The sequence below is a fragment of the Enhydra lutris genome, unplaced genomic scaffold, assembly GCF_002288905.1.
Source record: "Enhydra lutris kenyoni isolate GAN:26980312 unplaced genomic scaffold, ASM228890v2 scaffoldscaffold10, whole genome shotgun sequence".
Taxonomy (NCBI): domain Eukaryota; kingdom Metazoa; phylum Chordata; class Mammalia; order Carnivora; family Mustelidae; genus Enhydra; species Enhydra lutris.
In genome coordinates, this window is record NW_019154094.1 from 42,222,957 (window position 1) to 42,244,269 (window position 21,313).

At 45.9% G+C, this 21,313-nt stretch overlaps 1 protein-coding gene and 1 pseudogene across 1 annotated transcript in view; both read left to right on the plus strand.

The window, feature by feature from the left end:
• Positions 1 to 21,313, plus strand: part of LOC111143854 (autophagy related 7) — a 243,616-nt gene that overhangs the window by 206,486 nt on the left and 15,817 nt on the right. The gene's annotated exons all lie outside the window — the stretch shown is intronic.
• LOC111143911 lies at positions 5,050 to 5,725 on the plus strand (annotated as a pseudogene).

The window sequence follows — 21,313 nt, forward strand, 5'->3', positions numbered from 1 at the left end:
AGAGAGGCAGGGGGGGAACATAGAAGGAGATTTGGGCCAGTGAGGTGATCAGTTTGGCCTGAGCAAATCATTCACATGAGCAAGATGTGGAATACAAAGCTGCTCACATAGGCAGAAGCCATATCGTATAGGGCTTTCCCTGCCAGGCTGAGGGGCTACAGATGAACCTTGGCACTGGATAGACTCGGGGCGGGGGTGGGTGTTTAAAGCAGAATGTAGTTAGACATGTTTTACAAACAATCCCCATTTTAATGATGAAGAAATAAGTAGATGAGGGTATTTCAGACCCCTCGCTTCCTTGGTGGAATAGATTTGGATAGTGAATCTTACTCAGATTTTGTTCTAATGATCGCAACCAACCCTCCTTGGGGTAGAGGGATACAGTGCATACAAGTGTCCTACAGTCATGCACACAGTATTATTTACTTACTGTCAGTGAAGTCAACTGGTGAGAGTTTTCATACACCTTAACCATTTTTTGTTTCTCTCCCTACTTTCAGATAATGATACTTTATATTGGCATTTTAAAATGGATATAGTTTGGGGACCACATTCACATAGGTTGAGGCTGTGCTGGTCTTGGAGTGATGGGAGGAGGGAGCCTGATACCTCCCCAAATGGCAGCTCTTGCTTGAGACTTTGCACACATATTCACTTAATTTTCATAAGAATCTCCTGAGGCCAAGAAACTGAGGCTCAGCAAAATTCAGTAAACTTACCCAGAGTCATGCAGCTAAGAAGGGGCACAGCTGGATTTGAACCCACTTCAACCAGATTCTCCCCCCTCCCCACCATACTTCTCTACTAAACATACTGCTTTACCATGACAGGGGCACCCCTGGATAAAACTCCTTCTCCACCAGTATGCTGGTAGAGAACTAGCATGTCTGAAATCCACCGCCTTCCTTTTGTTTATTCATTCAGTAAACAAGGGAAGATGATACATCCACCTCCCTCATCAGGACATTTTTTTTTTAAGATTTTATTTATTTATCTGAGAGAGAAAGACAGGGATAGTGACAGCACAAGTGTGGAGTACAGGGAGAAGCAGGCTCCGACTGAGCAGGGAGCCCAATGCAGACTCCATCCCAGGACCCTGCAATCATGACCTGAGCTGAAGGTAGGTGTTTAGCTGACTGAGCCACCCAGGTACCCCAGGACATTTTTTTTTTAAAGATTTATTTATTTTTAGAGCTTCTGCGTGTGTGTGGCAGGGGGTGGTGGAGGCAGTGGCAGGAGAGAGAAAGTGGGCGAGAGAATTTTCAGCAGGTAGGGCTGGATCTCATGTCCTGGAGGTCATGACCTGAACCAAAACCAAGAGTCAGACTCTCAACATTTTAAGGATATTTTAAGGATTAAAGAGATAGAATCCCTTTAAGAGTGTTGGCTTATAGCTCAGCAGTACGTACATGCTAAACAATAGGCCTTAGGGCCACTACTAGTGGCTGCTGTGCCAGGTGCTATGCCAGATGGGCTGGAGAACCAGGTGTGAGGAAGTTATGTCCCTGCCCTGGAAGAGCTCACACCCCATGGAAGCAATGACCCCCAACAAATAACGAGCATATACTGCAAGCAGGACCTCAGCTCAGACCCTGCACCTCTGAGGCTTCCCTGTTGCCTCACAGCAGAAATTTCAATTACCTGACAAGCTTGGTTCTGGAAACCATCGCGGGTCCAGGCTTCAGCTTGTCAGTAACCAGCAGTGTGTTTGGGATGCAACTTTGCCCTTTTTAAAAAAGGCAGTATTTCGGGCGCCTGGGTGGCTCAGTAGGTTAAAGCCTCTGCCTTCGGCTCAGGTCATGATCCCAGGGTCCTGGGATCGAGCCCCGCATCTGGCTCTCTGCTCAGCAGGGAGCCTGCTTCCCTTCCTCTCTCTCTGCCTGCCTCTCTGCCTACTTGTGATCTCTGTCTGTCAAATAAATAAATAAAATCTTAAAAAAAAAAAAAAGTCAGTATTTGGTAGGATCCCTCACCTTCCAGTGCCTCACATATCATTCACCCCTGAGAACAAGGCACAGTTCACTGTGAGTCCTCTCCAGGGGACCAATACCCTGCAAACACACAAGCATTTCCTAGCATGAAGGCTGCCATGTTAGCTTAACTTGAGGGCACTGTTGTTCCAGGCCATGCATGGGGGTTTGAGGGGAAGAATGTGGAGTGGACAGCTATAGGCTGTCAGGTTCCCAGTGGCCTATTCTGTAATAAGGGGATGATGGTAAAAATGTCTAACAGAGGTGTTGGAGGGAGAGCCCCAACACACCACCGATGGTGAGATAACAGGTGTAGCACATTAGGGATCTGTAAAGCACGATGCAGAAATGAGTTGCCATCAGTAAGGGTGAGGTGGGGAGGCCAGGAACACATGAAACAGCTGGATGGACAAGAATGCCGCTGTGCACACCACGTGCTGACAAAGTTCTAATGGAAATCAGCGTGGCTGGCACCAGCTTGGGAAAGGGTGGCTGAGAACAGCGTCACAGAGGTGGCGACTCAACCTCAGAGATGATGCGTATACTGTCAAGGAGAAGAATAGGCCTATGTTCTAGGTGAGAGGCCAGGTGCGCAGAGTGGTAGGATAGTGGGCGGCAGCGAGCTGTGTGAGGGACGGTGAAGACCCTCTAACGTGAGACTCTGCCCCAAAACCATCTCTTTTGGATGTGCTGCCAGGGCCGGCCAGGGGATCAGCTTTGCATGGCTGTCCCAGGAAGCTTTATGGGGAATTTTCCATGCATTTAGTGACTATAGATGGCAACTGCTGACAATAGTAACAGAGTAGATAAACCTGTGAGTGCCTCCTGGCCCTGTATGTCCTGAGTCTTTACCACAGCTGCATGAGATAGTGACCATTGTTATTCTCATTGGTTAGAAAGGACACTGAGGGGCAGAGAGCTTATGTGACTCACCCCCAAGTAATTAGCTAGTAAGTGGCCAAGCTAGGGTTCCATTCAGAGTGATCCATCCCCACAGCACAAGCCCTTAACCCAGCGGTTGTTCTTGGGAGTAGGAGATTTTTTATGCCCCCTGACCCCATTCACCTCCTTTTACCTGCTTATCTTCTGTTTGGGAGCTTTCCTTGGAAGGGTTAAGCTACAGCAGAGACTGGCAAATCTCTTTGGCAGAGTGTCAGGAAAACCTGACATCTAAAAGCCAAGAGTTGAGTATTTTTGGAGCCAACCATCCTTTTGTGTGTTGGCTACTTTCTCCTAGCTACAGGTGAGTTTGCAGTAATTTTGAAACATGATTCTGTGCTAGGAGACACTGGGGAATTCCTGAATAAGCTCAGAACTTGCTAATCAAAGAGGAGCGATGAGCCTCACAGAGTTCACAGCTCTGCAGGTTGGCCAAGTGAATCAGCAGAGGATGTGCAAGGCTTTGACACACCTCTTCTGTGTCTGCACAGGGCTGGGAGGGGCTTGGAACAGAACCGGTCATGCCCCAAGGCAAGAGACAGGATGTTCAGGGAATTGCGACTAAATTCTATCAAAATGGCCCACCCAATTTTCAGAGTGTTTACTGGGCAATTCCATGTGACTGTCAATAACAAATTCAAACAAACCTCAGCCTTGGGGCTAGCCTGTTGAATGCTCACTGTGTGTCCGGTACTCCGAGTCTGACTGTCTGCATTCAAGCACAGCCGTGTCAGTCAGTAGCAGGGCTGCCAAGCGATGTAGGCAGGCGGTGATCACCCTCACTGTTTTGATTCAGTGTCTGAGTGGCTCAGTCAGTTAAGCCTCAGGTCATGATCTCAGGGTCCTGGGATCCAGTCCCGCTTGGGGCTGTCTGCTCAGTGGGGAGCCTGCTTCCCCCACTCTCTCTCTGCCTGCCTCTCTGCCTACTTGTGATCTCTCTCTGTGTCAAATAAATAAATAAAATCTTAAAAAAAAAAAAAAAAAAGAAAGAAAAGAAAGCTCCTTTTCACAAATTAGTAGACAGCTCTGGATCTAGAATCAAATAGAGCAGAGGTCCAGTCCCAGCCAGCTACCCACCAGCCATATGACCTTAAGCCACTTGCTTTTCCTGTCTCCACCTTGTTTCCCCACCTGTAAAATGGTCACACTGAGACCTCAAAGGGCTTTTCAGAGGGGCTAATGACACTGTGTGATCACACTTTGTAAAGTACCTGGAAAATGTTGGTGATGTCATTTTGTGTCATATAGGAAATGCTTCCTCCAGTGCTTGTAACACCCAACTTAGGTCCTTCCTTAGAACATCCTCAAGTTGTAAGGATCAACCAGACGTTGTGACGATGATCTGTAAACGTTTGGTGTATAAACTAAAATTAGTACCTTTCCCTCATTCTTTGGTGGAAGGGTGGAGGGAGGGAGGGAATGTCCAATTCTGTTAAAATGATCTTCCTAAAGTTCTCACCCAACCATGATTTTACCCTCTATCCTGGTGACTCATCGCATACAAGGCATAGCTATCTAGCTTGTCTCTAGGCCTAGAGAGAGGAAGGGGGAGGATGCTTTCTAATTTGTACCATATGCAGGACTCCTTCCTCATGTACCTTTGGGCAGAGGTGAAGTATTCCACAGTGTTTGATTTAGAGTAATGGGGAAATCTGCCCTACCTTTCCTCTGGGAGCCCTAAATGTTGATTTGCCTTTGGGAGGGCAAGGGCTTCAGTGAAACCTGATTTACTGTGTCGCCCTGGTACCGATTTCCTTTCACATACTCTACAGGAAGTACTCTGGTAATATTGGCAAAGGTTTTAAAATGTCAGCTCTGGAAATGAAACTGTACCTTGTGATGTTAGAATAATTATACCACACTGGATCTCTGATTACAGCCAAACCAACAGTTGCTAAATCCAGCTAACATGGAAAAACTGGACAGGAAGGGGAAAATTCAACCATGCCTGTGGAAAGGGTTGGTGGGACACAAAATCTTGCATTTCTACTTGTCTGGTTTTAACTGGAACACCTTGTGGCCCCCGGCCCAGGCCCCCACCCCTTTGTTTTCTATAGCCACAGCCTGGCATGTTGATACTAGCTGTGGGAATTCTAAGATTTAACAATGAGTTGAAAGAACTGCTTTTATCATTTCAAGTATGCAGCCCCAGGCTAAAACAGCCAAAGAGTTTGTAAAAATCTTGTTCAAAAGCAGGCTTCAGAAGAGGCTTGCCTCCAGTGTCCTGCGCTGTGGCAAAAAGAAGGTCTGGTTGGACCCCAACAAATGAAATCACCAATGCCAACTCCTGTCAGCAGATCCGAAACTGATCAAAGATGGGCTGATCATCCAGAAGCCTGTGACTGTCCATTCCCGGGCTCGGTGCCGGAAGAACACTTTGGCCCGCCGGAAGGGCAGGCATATGGGCATTGGTAAGAGGAAAGGTACTGCCAATGCTCGAATGCCCGAGAAGGTAACCTGGATGAGGAGGATGAGAATTCTGCGCCGGCTGCTCAGAAGATACCGTGAATCTAAGAAGATTGATCGCCACATGTATCACAGCCTGTACCTGAAAGTGAAGGGTAACGTGTTCAGAAACAAGTGGGGATTCTCATGGAGCACATCCACAGGCTGAAGGCAGACAAGGCTCGCAAGAAGCTTCTGGCTGACCAGGATGAGGCCCGCAGATCAAAGACCAAGGAAGAGCGGCTCCAGGCCAAGAAGGAGGAAATCATCAAGACTCTGTCCAAGGAGGAAGAGACCAAGAAATAAAACTCCCTCTCTTTTGTCTGTACATAGTGGCCTCGGCAATAAGACAGATCAGTTATTCAATAAAACAAACTTCTATCTGGAAAAAAAAACAAAACGGTTTGAAGCATTCTCTGTTTTTCTCACCCATGTTTCTCCATCAGAAGGAGCCCCACACCTCTCCCTGTTCAGTGCACCCTACTTCTGATGATCTGCCTGGCAGGCTTCCCCCGCCCCCTCATTTAACAGAGGGTGAAGCAGGCATTTCCTTCCAGCCATTGGTAGAGCAGCCCATTCCACTGCATGGCACCACCAGGGAAATCTGCATCAGAGAGCTGAAAAATGGGATTAGGGTTTCCCTGACTGTGGGGTTTCCCTGACTGTGGCATGTTAGAGAACCAGAAAAGTGCCCTATAATAAAATGGTGGCAGCTGCTGCATGTTTCTCCAAAAAAGTGGAAGAATTCTAATAAAGGATGTGCAGTCTGTTCTTACGGCCACCAATAAATACCATGCATTCTGAGTCCATAGCAGACCGCCCCCCCCCCCATTATCCTGTCATCTTTCAGGTGAGGGTACCTACTCTGTACATCATTAAGAACACAGCTCCCTGTCAGTGGGCAAATGCTTAAAACAATGCAGCAAAATCCACATTCTGTGTTGTCCCCAGCTGCTTCAGGATTGAGGATGGAACTGAGGCACATTTATTCCTCCGTTCAAATCTCACATTAGCTATTTCCAGGGGAGTAGAAAAAAAGTGCCGCTCCTCTTTGTTCTGAGTGGTTGACTTCATGCAGAAGAGATTGGCAGTAAATCCTCGGTGGGATTTGTTTCTGCCTTGCCCTGGCATTTGGTAGGTACTCACTTGTTTGCTGATGGAGCATCTTTTATGCAGCCGGAATGAATATCTAGTTATAAACTTTTTTTGAAGCAGAGGACTAGGGACTGAGAAACTCTGTAGCCTTTGTTTCCTCACATGTAAAATAAATTCACCCTCGCAGGACAATTTGAGAATCTATAGTGTTATTGTGCAACTTGACAAGCCTCGTTGGAAGGAAAAATGGTTTGTCTGACTCACAGAACATCTCTATCCTCTAAATTTGTAGATGTCCACACCGAGCTGTTCTCCAGTTCTCTCTGGACACAGCCTGTGTGTCCTGCAAATCAATCTGACTCTGACCCTGTCTGCCCGAGACAGGTTAAGGGCTCAGTCACACAGGACTGCCCTTCCACCACACGCCCTCCTTAAGGTGCCACTTGCAAGTAGTAGATCCCCAAGTTACGCACAGTCTGTCTGACCTGGCTCACAAATTAGGGATTCCTATGACCCCCTCCCCGGTTTCAGTGATTTGCTAAAGCAGCTCACAGAACTCAGGAAAACAGTTTACTTACCAGTTGCTGGTTTATTATAAAAAAAAATAGAACTCAGGGGTTCCTGGGTGGCTCAGTTGGTTGAGCGTCTGACTTGGTTTCTGCTCAGGTTGCAATCTCAGGGTCATGGGATTGAGCCCTGCATTGGGCACTATGCTGCTTGGGACTCTCTGCCTCTCCCTCTCCTCCTGCCGCTCCCCCTACTCTTGTTTTCTCTCTCTTTCTAAAATAAATAGATAAAATCTTTAAAAAAAAGAATTCAGGAAAAGCCAGATAGAAGAGACCATAGGGCAAGGTATGCGGGAAGAGTTGTGGAGCTTCTGTGTCCTCTGGGAGCATGCCACCTTCCCAGCACCTGCGTATGTTCAATCCTGAAGCTCTCCAAACCCCATACTTTAGGGATTTTTTATGAAGCATTCATCATGTAGGCATGATTGATTATTGATTATTAATTAAATCTCCAGCTCCTTTCCCCTCCCCCAAGGATGGCAGGTGGGGTTGAAAGTTCCAAGTTTCTGATATGGTTTGGTCTTTCTAGGGACCAGCCCCCATCCAGGAGCCCACCAAGGCTCACCTCATTAGAACAGAAGATGCTTCTGTCACCCAGGAAATTCCAAACATTTTAGGAGCTGTAGCCAAAAGCCACAGACAAAGACCAAAATATGTATTTCTTTTTTGTTGGTGGTGTTTATCCATTTGTTTATTTATGTACTAAAGAAATATTTACTGAATCCTTCCTTTGGCTGAGACTCTGACTAGGTACTAAAGGCACAGGTGAAAGTTCAGGGTGTTTCCAGCCCAATCATCTCATTCACACTTTTTCTTCCTCAATAAACTGTCAGCTTTTATCCTCCAGACCTATTTTCTTCTTTAGGTTCCCCAGAACTTTCTAGGGCAAACAAGATCCACTCATTTCCCTTTCTCCATGAAGCTTTCCCAGACCGAGTGAGGTTCTGCATTTCAGTTTCTCCAACTATAAAATAAAGCCCAAAGGGAGTTAGCAGTATTTCCAAAGATTCTTCTGAAGTTAAAGCAGAAAATAAAAAAAGACTTTACACCTGTTGGGAAAAATTTACCAAGCAGGTGACACTTTACTGTCAACTCTAAGATGTGTTCGCCTGGAGAAGTTCTTTTGTCTTTTTGTTAATTTATTGTTTTTTAATAACAGCTTTACTGAGATATAATTCACATGTCCTACATCTGACCAACTAAAAGTGTACAATATTTAATATTTTCACAGAAAATACTGTGCAACCATCACCACAATCAGTTTCAGAACATTTTCATCACCCTAAAAAGAAATGCACACTTGTTGGCAGCCACTCAACTCTTCTTTACTGATATATTTCTTACTATACAAAGTAAATATCGTACTCAGTAAACCGTAGAATTCTGTGCCAATACAGATTGATTATTGCCGCTCTTTTTTTCCAAATTCATAGGCAGAGAGTAAGATTCTGTAACCTTGAACCATACTTTGTTTGACTTTGTTTTTAAACTTCCAACTTATAAACAATGAGATTTTTAAATAATGTCCTGATTCCTTCTGTTACATTTTTGAAATTGATATTTATTGGCATATAGCAAAACTGTTGGTTGTTGTATGTTGCTTATATGTCCAACAACACTGTTGACCTATCTCATTAGTTTTCACAGTTTGTCTGAAAATCCTTTTATTATTTACTATTTATTTTTAAATGGTTTATTTTTTTTAAGTAATCCCTATACCCATCATGGGGCTCAAACTCAGAACCCCGAGATCAAGAGTTGCAGTCTCTACCAGAGCCAGCGAGGCACTCCTGAAATTCCTTTCAGATTCTCCACACAGACTGTTGTACCTTTTTTCAACTAACAGTAGTTTGGGCTCTTCTTCTTCAATTTGTATACCTCCTTGCTTTTTCTTGTTTTATTTCATTTGCTAAGGCTGCCAAAATAATGTTGAATCAAAGCACTAACAGCAGATTTCCTTGAATTGTTCCTGACTTTACTTAGAATGCTTTTCAAGTTTTACCATTTTCCATGATATGTACTGTAGGTTTTATTAGATTAAGGAAGCTTCCTTTTGTTACAGATTTGTCGTTTTGCTAAAATTGTGAGTGGATGTTAGCTTTTCCTGATCTACTAAGATGTTTACATTTTTTATCCTCTTATAAAAATGAGAAATGTGGTATACTAAGATACTAGATTTTTTTTTTTTTTTATGTTGAGCTATCTTAGCATTCCTGAGACACTCTCATTCTCCTCCACCTGTCCCTGAATAACTATCTCCTGTAGTTAAGAATTTGCATTCCTGGGAACTCCTGGGGTATCGATGACAGTGGATTATTTTTCATGTTATACAGACATCTCACATTTATCAGTGTGTACCAGGACTGGGTGGGAAGGAACACAGGCATTCATATTTGTATGCGCAATTGTTAGAGTGTAGGACCCCACAGAGTTTATTTAGGAAGCAAACATATCAAAGTTTGAGAAACTTATGTCCTAGAAAGGACTTTAACTGCATTGGAAACAGTACACTGCCTTCCTGCTTTGGGATTTCTCATCCATATCTATGCAGAAATGCAATAGGAAGTGATTTGGTACATATTCTGTTTCTGTGCCTATCTGCATGAATCATTCAATCTTCCCCACTTTGCCTGTTGCTTGAAGGCCACCAGTGCATTCATTTCTACTTCAGTTGTGGGCTTGCTATCACCTTCTCATTTGGGGGACCATGGAATATATGCAGCAAAGTAAATAAATACTTTAATGAAGAAAGGTTCTGTTTACTTTTCTAATTTCACAAGATAGTGTCTTGTGTCTATATTGAATCCTGTTTTCAGCCCATAAGAATGTTGACTTCATTCACCCCATATCTATTGACACTGCTGTTAAATCAGCAAGTGGCAGCCCCTGCTGATGTGTCCGGGTATATCCAAGTTTCAATGGCGCGTACCTTACAGAAGCATAAGTCACCTCTCCTGCCTTCCAGGAGTTTAGAGTTAGTCATTTATTATCACTAATATCTACTGAGTAAGATGGCTGTGTACCTCCTTTGTGCTATTCACCAGCAGAGTCCTGGAGAAGACTATAGTACAGAAGGCTTGTCTCTGACATCATAGTGTAACATCAAGTCCAGTACGAGGGGCAATACAAAGTGCACATAGAAAAATGTTAAATAACAGAAATTCAACTGAGTATATTTTAAAGATCTGATTGGCTTTATTGAGTGATTTATGAATCAGGCAGCCTCTGTATTGAATTGCAAAAAAGGAAAGGTTTTTAAAAGCAGAGAGGAAATGGAAAAAAGGAAATTATTAGCAAAAAATACATTGTTCTAGGCAAGAATTCCCTCTTCAGGGGAACAAAAAGGGGCCCATCAGCAGATTACCTCTGCGTGCTAACCAGGGTTCTCCATGTTGACTGGTTAAAGGTCCCATTTAGAGGGAGGTTGTAACTGCACTTAAGTTGGGTATGAAGTCTTAGTTTGCTGATGTGGGGCTTAGTGGAAGTGACTCCATTTCAGATCTGTTGTTTCTTTTTGATAAAATTTAAAAGCAACATTGCAAGAATGAGGTCAGAAATCAAGGACACAAGAGAAGTCATACATAGAATGTTGTTGAACTCTCATAACTACATAAACCATCAGATGTAGGGGCAAGAGCGGTGGGAGAAGGCTTTTTGCAAAACAGATAGGAACTGCAGAGGTGGGCCTGGGGGACATTGTGGTGAGAAAAATACTGCCTTGAAAGCAGAGAATGGTACATCCGGGTGACAGTGGGAACCATCCAGCATAGCTAGGCAAGAGGGCATGTGAACCAGGTGGAAGGAAGAGGGTCATCTTCTGGGACAATGAAAAGCCAGCCTGGGTAAGGAGTTTGTATTTCCCCATGAGAACACTGGGGCAGAGGTGGCTCTGTGACATTGTCACCTTCAGACACCAGCTCTCTCCGCTGCTCTTTGCCCTGTTCTTACCCTCACTATGGCTGATGCGAGAGGAGGAGCCTGCAGCCTTTTCTCGTACTTGCTCCTTTTTAATTTGAAAGTGGTGGAGAAGGTGTGTCCTTGGCATTTGTGGCTCTACCTCTTGCTCTGGCTGGGGAGATGGGGGGTGGTTAGAGGCAGGCCTGAGGACCGCACGGCCCATGCGGAGAGAGCCAGCACAGATGTGCTGTATGTAACATTCTTCCCACCTCAGCAGACATGACTAAACAAACTGTCTGCTCTGAACAGTTCATCCAGTTGTCAGAGCCACTCACAAGGCGAGCAAGGCCTCGCAAGCAGCAACACGTTCTCCACAGCAACGCTCCTGGGTGTGTGTGTGTGCGTGTGTGGACTTCCTTCTGTTGAGCACGTTGCCAGCCGATGTGTTGAACACACTAAGATAAACTTTGAAGGAAGTGCAACCTTTTGAATTTAAAGAGACACAGTGACCTGCGTTATGCCTTCCCAGAAGTTACTTCCAGAAGAATGGCTTTAGTTGGTTTTCTGAGAAACTTGGATGCTGCATTGGGAAGTAATGATTTGCTCTAGTTGAAAACAGGCCAGAAAAATCAAATTCTTTCCAACTAGTACCCAACCTAGACCGCATCATGAAATGTGCCCCCTCCTTTGCCTTCCTGACTCCCCATCCATCGGTGACCTCCATTTAGTCATAATTGTTCTCTCTCCGGTTCTCTTTAGTGACGACTAGTAACTCATTTGTTTTATTCTTTATTTTTTAAAAATTTTTTTATTAACATATAATGTATTATTAGCCCCAAGGGTACAGGTCTGTGAATCGCCAGGTTTATACTTCACAGCACTCACCATAGCACATACCCTCCCCAATGTCCATAACCCAACCACCCTCTCCCTACCTCCCTCCCCCTGGCAACCCTCAGTTTGTTTTGTGAGATTAAGAGTCTTTTATGGTTTGTCTCCCTCCTGATCCCATCTTGTTTCGTTTATTCCTTTCCTACCCCCTAAAGCCCCCACGTTGCCTCTCAACTTCCTCATATCAGGGATATCATATGATAATTGTCTTTCTGCGATTGACTTACTTCGCTAAGCCTAATATCCTCTAGTTCCATCCACATCGTCGCAAATGGCAAGATTTCATTTCTTTTGATGGCTGCATAGTATTCCATTGTGTATATATACCATATCTTCATTATCCATTCATCTGTTGGTAGACATGTAGGTTCTCTCTATAGTTTGGCTATTGTGGACATTGCTGCTATAAACATTCGGGTGCACGTGCCCCTTCGGATCACTACATTTGTATCTTTAGGGTAAATACCCAGTAGTGCGATTACTGAGTCATAGGGTAGCTCTATTTTCAACTTTTTGAGGAACCTCCATGCTGTTTTCCAGAGTGGCTGCACCAACTTGCATTCCCACCAACAGTGTAAGAGGGTTCCCTTTTCTCTGCATCCTCGTCAGCATCTGTCATTTCCTGACTTGTTAGTTTTAGCCATTCTGACTGGTGTGAGGTAGGATCTCACTGTGGTTTTGATTTGTATTTCCCTGATGCCGAGTGATGTGGAGCACTTTTTCTTGTGTCTGTTGGCCATCTGGATGTCTTCTTTGCAGAAATGTCTGTTCATGTCTTCTGCCCATTTCTTGATTGGATTATTTGTTCTTTGGGTGTTGAGTTTGATAAGTTCTTTATAGATTTTGGATACTAGCCCTCTATCTGATATGTTGTTTGCAAATATCTTCTCCCATTCCATCAGTTGTCTTTTGGTTTTGTTAACTGTTTCCTTTGCTGTGCAAAAGCTTTTGGTCTTGATGAAGTCCCAATAGTTTATTTTTGCTCTTGCTTCCCTTGTTTTATTTTTTAAAATGAGGATGCCTTCCTCCCTGTGGTGGACCCTCCCCGCCGGGGAGCGTGGAGTTCCTTAGAACCAGCTTCACCTCCCTCAGCCCCGTGCTCTCAGCTAGTGGGTCACAGTCAAGACTAAAACCCGGCTGTTCCAATCTGGACCTGGCACTCAGGGTGCAGGGGCTGTGCATGGTCCCCAGCCAATGCTAGGGTCCTGGGGGGAAGCGAGGAGGAAGAGCGTGAGGTTGGGAACCTAGGCCTGCTGTCCTGCCTGAGAGGTGGGAGGAATTTGGGGACCGGAGGGGACCTCCCCTCACTTCATGCTTGGCACTTACTTACATCTCAGCCTGTGTGTGCGACCTGCATGGTGAGGCAAATACCTTCCTCACAGGAACACCCCACCTCCTTGCACCAGGCCTTTGCTGGATGGCACTGAGCATGTCACCCTTTTGTAATCCTCCTTAAGCCCAAGCAATAGTCACATGGTCTACAAGTTTGTGTGTCAGCTTTCACTAAACTTCACCATGACAGCACAGCATTTTGAAGCTTCTTAAATAGCCAAAACTAGACCTGATAAGAATACTAATAACAGCACCTAACATGTATTGAGTGCCTGTTGTATGCCAAGCACTCTTCCAAACACTTTGCTGGCATTATTCAGTCAATCAGTTTAATTTAATCATCACATTCAATTATTTGATTTTCCCCAGAATCATCATGTAGGAAGCGACAACTTATTAAGACTTAGGGCAAGATGGCATGTCACGCCTGCAGACAGACAAGTGCATCCCTGAGCCTCCTGTGCTGGGCAGCATGCAGGCCTGTAGGCGCTGGTGTGGTGGGGTTGGTGAGGGGTGGGGCGGGGTTCCTACCCTCAGGGAGCTTGAGAAGCAAAATGGTAAGGAGAGAATTGACACAGTGTGGTCCGTTCTTTTATGCCTTCATTCCACAAGCATTCGCTGACGCCGACTTGCTGCTGTATGTCTGGTTTATGATTACTGAGCCGTTACTAGCCCTGTGTGAGAGCTGCAGGTATGCCACGGAGATGCAGCCCCTGGCCTGGAGCATGTCTTCTGCAATGAGTAAACCAGAGGTGCCCTGTGCTGGACCCCCAGGAGAGGAAGAGGACAGAGGGCTGGGCCTGGGAGGATGAGTCGGAGGTACAGAGAGGGAGATGGAATGGGTAGCGGAGAACACAGGCCTCTCTCCTCTCTCTCCTCTGCTCCCCAAGTGAGCAGTCACACCATCTCCCTGTGGGCTGAGGATGGATCTAGGTAACATAAGAGTGGTGTTTTACCGTCGTGCCCAGCAGGCAGGAAGAACAAGCTTTGTTGTTAATAGAGTAAAAGTGTTCTGACAGAGGCCCTGAGTTTTATTCATTTGTCTGTATGCCATCCCCTCTCCCCTGGTGTTGGAATTGGCTTCTACAATCTGGGTACCCAAGTGCTAAGCTGGAGGGTTTCCCAGAAGGGTGGAAAAGAGGAGCAAGTCCAGCCTGAGAGGGGAGGGCTGGAGGAAGGGCCCCAAGATAGGAACAGCCTAGAGGGGTGCCTTTGTGCAGAGTAGAGGGAGAGTGTGGGCTTAGTGCTCTGCACCCAGAGTCCCTGACCTCAAGCCCCCCAGACCCCAGGGACGCCTGGGGCCATGATCTGCCTGGAGTGGTCTCTCTCTGGTGGCCACACTGGGCTGTTGTCCCCCAGCCCTACTCTCCATGCTCCTTTCATCATCATGGTGCATGTGCATTTAAACTCAGCAAGACCCGTGCCAACGAAAACAAAGAAAATGATCTCTTAGCGGTTATTTATATTGTAAACCTCCTCTGGAGTGACTTTTTTCCTAGTTCAGCTTGCAGTAATTTATTAAGAAAGATAAAGTGATTTTTAAGTGTGATTTTAAAAAGCTAGGCCCATACACGAGTTTGCTTTGTGTTATTCTTCTGCTTGGGTTTGATGCTGCTCCCAGTGTGAACTTTCATTTACCTCCTTCTCAGGGTAGTGTGGGACCACTGAGAAGAGCCCCATTCTGTGAAAATAGTCACCCTTTGCATAAATACATTGAAGCAGAAACTCTTTTCTAAAACGACTGAAACTGTCATTAAAAATTATTTTCGGAGAAAGATGGGAAGGAAGACACGGAGCTGATTCTTCAAAGATTTTAGTTTTTGAAGCCACAGTTGTTCCTTTGTTCTTTGTTAACCAAAATGCAGCCTTCTGGACTTCGTGCCTGGTGTTTATCAACAAACTAAAAAAAAAATAAGAAAAAAAAAAAAAAAAGAAACTAGAAGCAGGAAACACTGAATTGTTTATAAAGTGGATTTTTTTAATGTATTTTTTTTTTAAGATTTCATTTATTTGAGAGAGAGTGAGAGAGCAAGCAGAAACAGGGGGAAGGGCAGAGGAAGAGGGAGAAGCAGACTCCCCACTGAGCAGGGGCTTCTTGATCCCAGAACCCTGGCTGGGATCATGACAGGAGGTGAAAACAGACACTTAACCAACTGAGCCACCCAGGCGCCCCAAGAATGTATTTATGAAGAAAAATTGAACTATGCTTCTTTTCTGCTCTTAAAATTTTAAGTTCTTTCAAGTTATGGCAATTTTAAAAACTTGCATTGTATCTTAAGGTCCAGGTTTCCCACCATCAGAAATGTGTAGCCACAAAGGAAAACTTGAGAATTACGGTATTTCTGAGCAATCTGGGCTGGAAAAGTACTGACCAGAGAGGATAACCTCAGGCTGAGGCCCTTGGGCTCCGCGTCTTCTCCTCCCTCCTAGTGAAAATCTGCGTGTCTAACCTGCAGGCATGGTTGTCCCCTTCTGCGGGGCTGTGTGTCCTCTTCACCTGTAGCTGAGGATGTTCAGTCTGAACAAAAAGGAACTTGGGATTCTAACAACACACAGTGAAAAGCTTCTAGAGTCTTAACACTGGGCCCTTCTGCTGTAAGTTGGACTTTACCAATTCCGCGGCAGCAGGCAGATATTCCGCACAAGCATCTATATTTAGGTGTGGGCATGAGATTGCCAAGGTAAAGAAAGACATGGTTGGTGTCACTTCAGCATGCTTTTTGTCTTGGAACAGAGGGCCTGTGTTGCCCCATGGGCTGGACACTCGCACGGAGGAGAAGGCCTCTGCCCAAAGCCTAGGCAGTTTGGAAGGCAGCGGAGCCCTTCCTGAATGACTGTCCTTCATGCTGGGTGGCTACGTGCTGCCAGGCAGGGACTGCACACTGTGCTTTCCTATTTGCTGTCCTTAAGGGAGCTGCTGCAACGCTTTGTTAGCAGGCCCATGGTCAAGCCCTAAACGACCCAGCCGTGTCCAGTGGGTCATCACCTCTCAGAAGCAGATGTTCTTTAACCCACAGCGGGAAGCTGCTCTCACCTGGCTCTGTCTCCTGTGTTGCTCAGCACCTGGGGGGACAGAGCCCCAGTCACTGCCGGCTAGCACGTACCTGGCTGCCTTGGGACCTCTGTAGTGTCCCTCTCACCCCACAGTGGCTCAGCTCAAGCAACCTTGCCCTAGCCTCAGCAGGCCTTACCCAACCAGTAGCCCAGACACTTCTCCCTGGTTTGGACCCCTGCCCCAGAAGCCTTGCTTGCCTTACTTCCTGACGGTGATCTCCACCTCAGCTGACCTTCAGTCCTCTTCCTAAACCTCCTCACCCAGTGCCTTTGTTTTCCTGTGTTGTCCAGCTCTGCTTTCAATTCATACCCTTATTCACTTGTTGATCACCTCCTCCTCTGTAAAGGGCCAAATGGTTTCTTCCTTGACTGCCTTGCTTGGAGTCCTCCCTCTCAGGAATTCCTTCTGTATTGTTCCATCCTTTGGGTTCTAAACCCATACCATCCCATGCAGAGCCTCAGCTTAGCTTCTAGCCGTCTGCTCCGTCAGGCTCAGAACAATCCCCTGGGCCCATCTATCCGAAATCCTGTGTAGTGTAATCCAAGGTGCATATCATTTTCCTGGGAAGATTGCAAGCTGCTGGGTCAGGGATGGGGCATGGGGGGCATCTCATCTTAACCATCTTTGTGTCCCTAGTGATACCTAGTACTATGCCCAAGACCCTAGCATGGACCCCCAGCTTCTGTCAGCCTGGAAGTCTCCTGCATTGGCCCCTCCCAGAGCAGGTGGAGGAGCATGTGCCAAACAAGAGGAGGTTCAGCGCAAACCTCCTTTTGTAGGTGTGGGGAGGTGATGATAGGACAGTGGCCTTGATTGGAGGCCCTCGGGCCAGACTGAGATGACTGCTATGAACCCAGCTCTTCAGGTGGATATGGCATTTGAGGTCCAAGCCCCCTCTTCGGAGTTTTCGAATATCCAGGTCCAGGCTCTTTGGCACAGAGGTTGGGGGAGTCCGGGATGAGGCTGGGCTTTGCCTCCAGGAAGAGCTGTGTGCTCTGTCATGCCTTCCAGAGTACTTTGGAACTCCCCTGGACCAGGGCTCCTGCTAGGCTTGTATCCTCACTCTCATAGTGAAACACATCAGTCCTTTTTTAAGAATTTTTGCTGAGCCCACAAAAAATGAGCCCCAAAGCTTATCATCTTCAGAGGGGAAAAAGTGGTTCCATATGGATGAGCAGAGTCCCCTGCCAAACCACTCTCAGGCCTGGCCGCCAAGCCTGGCCATGGGCTGGACCTGCATTCTCGGGTTCAAGAGGGACAGAGCCTCAAGACAGGCCAGTGGGATAGCGAGATTTCCCCTCTCTGCTGAGTAGGTCAGAGCCAGCCAAGCCAGTAGGGGGAGTTTGGAAGGACTGCCTCCCCCAAGGGCCCACGGGAGCAGGACTGGAGCAGAACTGAGAGCCTTCTGGTGGGTTTGAAAGAGCTCATTAGGGACAAATTAGGGAGCGAAAGAACTGTCTTTAAGGACTGCTCTTAGGGAGTATGGCCATCTCCTCATTAGCCCTGAGCTGGGGCTTATGAGGAGAGAACCCCATGTGGGCTCAAGAAAGTGTGCCCACCACGTTGCATCAGTGGTGACCATCATCACAGACTCCTTTTGTTCCATCCTACCCGTGGAGCCTGGATTACAGAGCAGGTCAGTGCCTTCCCAGGACCTTCTCTGGGACTGCAGAGGAAGAAAGCCAAAACTTCCATTTCCCAAGAAAAGTGCCGAGTTTCACACACACCTAGGGAGGATGTTTGTGTTCCATGGAGGTCGCTGCCCTTGTTTTCAGAGTAAACCTCTGTGTGTGTGCACTCCAAAAGGGGGTGTCCATGGAGAGGGGACCCTCTTGCTTCTGTTTTCACAGGCATGGACCTATCCCGAGCCCATAGCTCTGACCTAGGAGAGCCAGGGATCACCCTGGTAGTTTAGGGTTCTAGACCTAGCTCCATCTATGACCTTGCTTATAGCCCATGTCCTTTCACCTTCTGTAATACCAGGAGCTGAACCTGACACATGTAAGATCGTCTCCAGCTCTGTTGTTTTAGGATTCTGATCTTCGATATTTATGAATATGCTGATTATCCCTCCAAGATATACTGCAGATATGCACTCTGGCACTGTCCATGATCATGTCACTTCTTGCCTGAGTTCAGTGGTTTAGAAGAAACCCAGACCCTTCACTGTGGACCGTGTGAAGGAAGTCTGTCCTCCTTGTGTTCCTCTGTCAGCCTCGCCCTCTCCGGTTGCAGGTCTTGCTCCTGCTCTTTCCTCCACCTACAGCCACCCTCACTCTGCCCTTTGATGGGCTGGCTCCTTCTCACCTTCAGATCTCAGCTGAAATGTCACCTCCAAGAGGCTCTACTCAAAATCCCTATCTAAACTCAGTGCTCCTCTGTTTTTCCACATCTCACTCTGTGTTTTTTTTTCCTTCATGGTACTTAAATGTCTTGGAGCTATTTTCTTAGATCTGGTTATGTGTTCGTCTCTTGTTTGCCTGCACTAGAATGTGGGCTTCACACAAGCAGGAACCCCCAGGACTGAGGGCCTTCCTTCTCTGTCCTGATCAGCTACTTAACACCCAGCACCTAGCATAGTCCCTGCTACACAGCAGCCGTCCCATAAATGTTTGTTGAATGGACGCATGGTTGAAGGGATGGGTACCCCTCCGTATGAAGAGCTCTGTTTTTCCTCCTGACCACTCAGGCCCCATTTTCCCTCAAGGATCTGGATGTAGCAGAAAAGGGGAGTTATAAAACAAACCAAATCTCCGTTACAAAGCCCTTAATCAGTAGCCAGGAGGTGTTTTCACTCCCCACTCTGCTTTTCGCTCCTGCAGGCTCACGCAGTTGGACCAGATGCCTTGCACATTTCCTAAGGACCTGCTCAGTGCCAGGTTCCGGGTTAGTGCTTTCCAGTCATTATTTCATTTATCCTTGGTGACCTTTGTGAGTTCAATGATAGAAACTGAGTCTCAGAGATTAAGTCTCCTTGCCTAAGATTGCAGAGCTAGAAAGTAGTAGAACCTTGCCAGCGGTCTTGTGCTGTTTCCTTCATACCCCATGTCACTGAGCCAAGCCACTTCCTGTACATCGCAGGGGTCCGGGAACGGTACCGGGCCTGGGAAGCCCAGTAGGTCCTTGTGTGTGACTTCACACTGCCTTTATGGTCCTTCTAGCTCGGAGAAACATGCAGCCCGGGCGACTGACGTCCGTGAGTTTCATGGGAGCCTCAGGTAAGGACTTGGCAATTCTAGAGCCCCAGTGTCCTATAGAGCATGGGTGTTGTGTCAGGATTCGTGATAATGGAAAGCCTAGGGGATGGGCTGGGTGATGCTGCCCCCTCCGAGGTGACCTGCGGCCATTTCAGGAAGGCCTTTCTGAAGGCCAGCACAGGCAGTTTCATACAGCTGCCAGCCCTTCAGGGTACAGTTCTCTTGGTCAAACACCCCCATGGAGCCTCAAAATAGACCAGTGCTCAGAATATAAAGTGCTCAGAAGAGTGCCTGACTTTGCCAGAAGGTGCAGTGGAGAAGAGAACACAAGGCATGGAAGCACAGACCTGGGTTTGAATCGTAGCTCTGCTCTTTCCTGGCTGTATGACCCTAAGCAAGTCATCTGCTCTCTCTGAGTCCTATTTCAATATAACGCAGAATCAGCACTTAATAATTCTTGTGCCCAAGTGAGTGAGTGAGTGAAAAACATCTAAGACATCCTCATCCTGAGGGGACAACAAAAAAAGAGGAAATAGCTCCGTGTTATTTTCAGCATGGAGAGCTTTTTTTAGGGTATTATAGGAGATTGATTACCCACAACTTCCAAAAGCTTCTCAAAAAATGTTAATGATATGAACAAGGATTTTTTTTTTGCTTCAGGTTTAAAAGTTGTGTTCTTAGCAATTTTAAACAAATAACAGCACAAAGGCACGTGTGTACCCTGTCAGGCACTCTTCTGAGCACTTTATATTCCGTTTAATTATCACAACCCTATAAGGGAGGTACAGTTTGGGCTTTGTGGTCATTGTTGTCATCTTATTATTGTCAAAATCATCATCATCATCATCATTATTATTATGTTCAATTAGCCAACATATATACATCATTGGTTTTGATGTAGTGTTCAACGATTCATTGGTTGTGATAACACCCAGTGCTCATCACAACGTGCTGCGCTTTGTTTTTAAGATGAGAAAAACAGGCACAGAGAGATTAAGCAAGTTGCCCAAGGTCACAGAGCTAGCAAGTGGCAGAGCAGGAACACCATCCAGGAAGTCTGACTTCAGAGGCAGAGCTCTTAGCTCCTGGGCTAAGCGATTTAATGTTGCTTGGCAACTAAAAGAGAATCCCAAGCAGGATGCACGATGCAAGAAGGCGTGCCATTTAGCTGAAGAAGCAAGAAACACTGGATTGTAATGATTCTGTTCCCCCTTAAGAGACTGGGAAGCAGTCTCTTCTAGGTAAAATGTCTGGGAAACTGAAAGGGTAGAAATGGGGTTCCCCTTTAGGATTGCCAACCCTCTGCCGTTTTGGAAAGGACAGTATTACTCTTTTCTGTTTTGGGGAACTATTATAAATATGTATTTATATTCTGTGAACTGCCCCTTTTAGCTGTGTTTCTTTTCTGTCTTTTTTTTTTTTTGCTGAATTTTTAAAAGATCATATTCCTTATAATTATTTATTGTAATTCACTACAATAAAATGTATGTAAAAGTATACATTTCTATGGGTTTTGACAGCCTTACACACATCTTCACACACTTTTACACACACCTTTACACACATCTTATACACAACATTGCACCACCACAAATAGGGACAATTTCTATCACCCCAGAAGGTAAAGATTTCCCTGGGGCCCTTCACAGTCAGATCACATCCAGCCCACAACCAAGGGTCTGCTTTCTGTCATTATAGATTCCATTGTATTTTCTAGGGTTCCGTACAAATGGAACCATATTTTTTCTTTTATCTTTTATTTTTTTTTTATTTATTTTTGTCAAGATATAATTGACATAGCACACTGTAATGAGTCTAACATGTGCAATGTTAATTTGATACTTTGTTATATGGCAGTAAGTACCACCTTAGTGTTGGCCTCTACCAAGTTACAGCTGCTTCTTTCTCATGGTGGGAAAAGTTAAG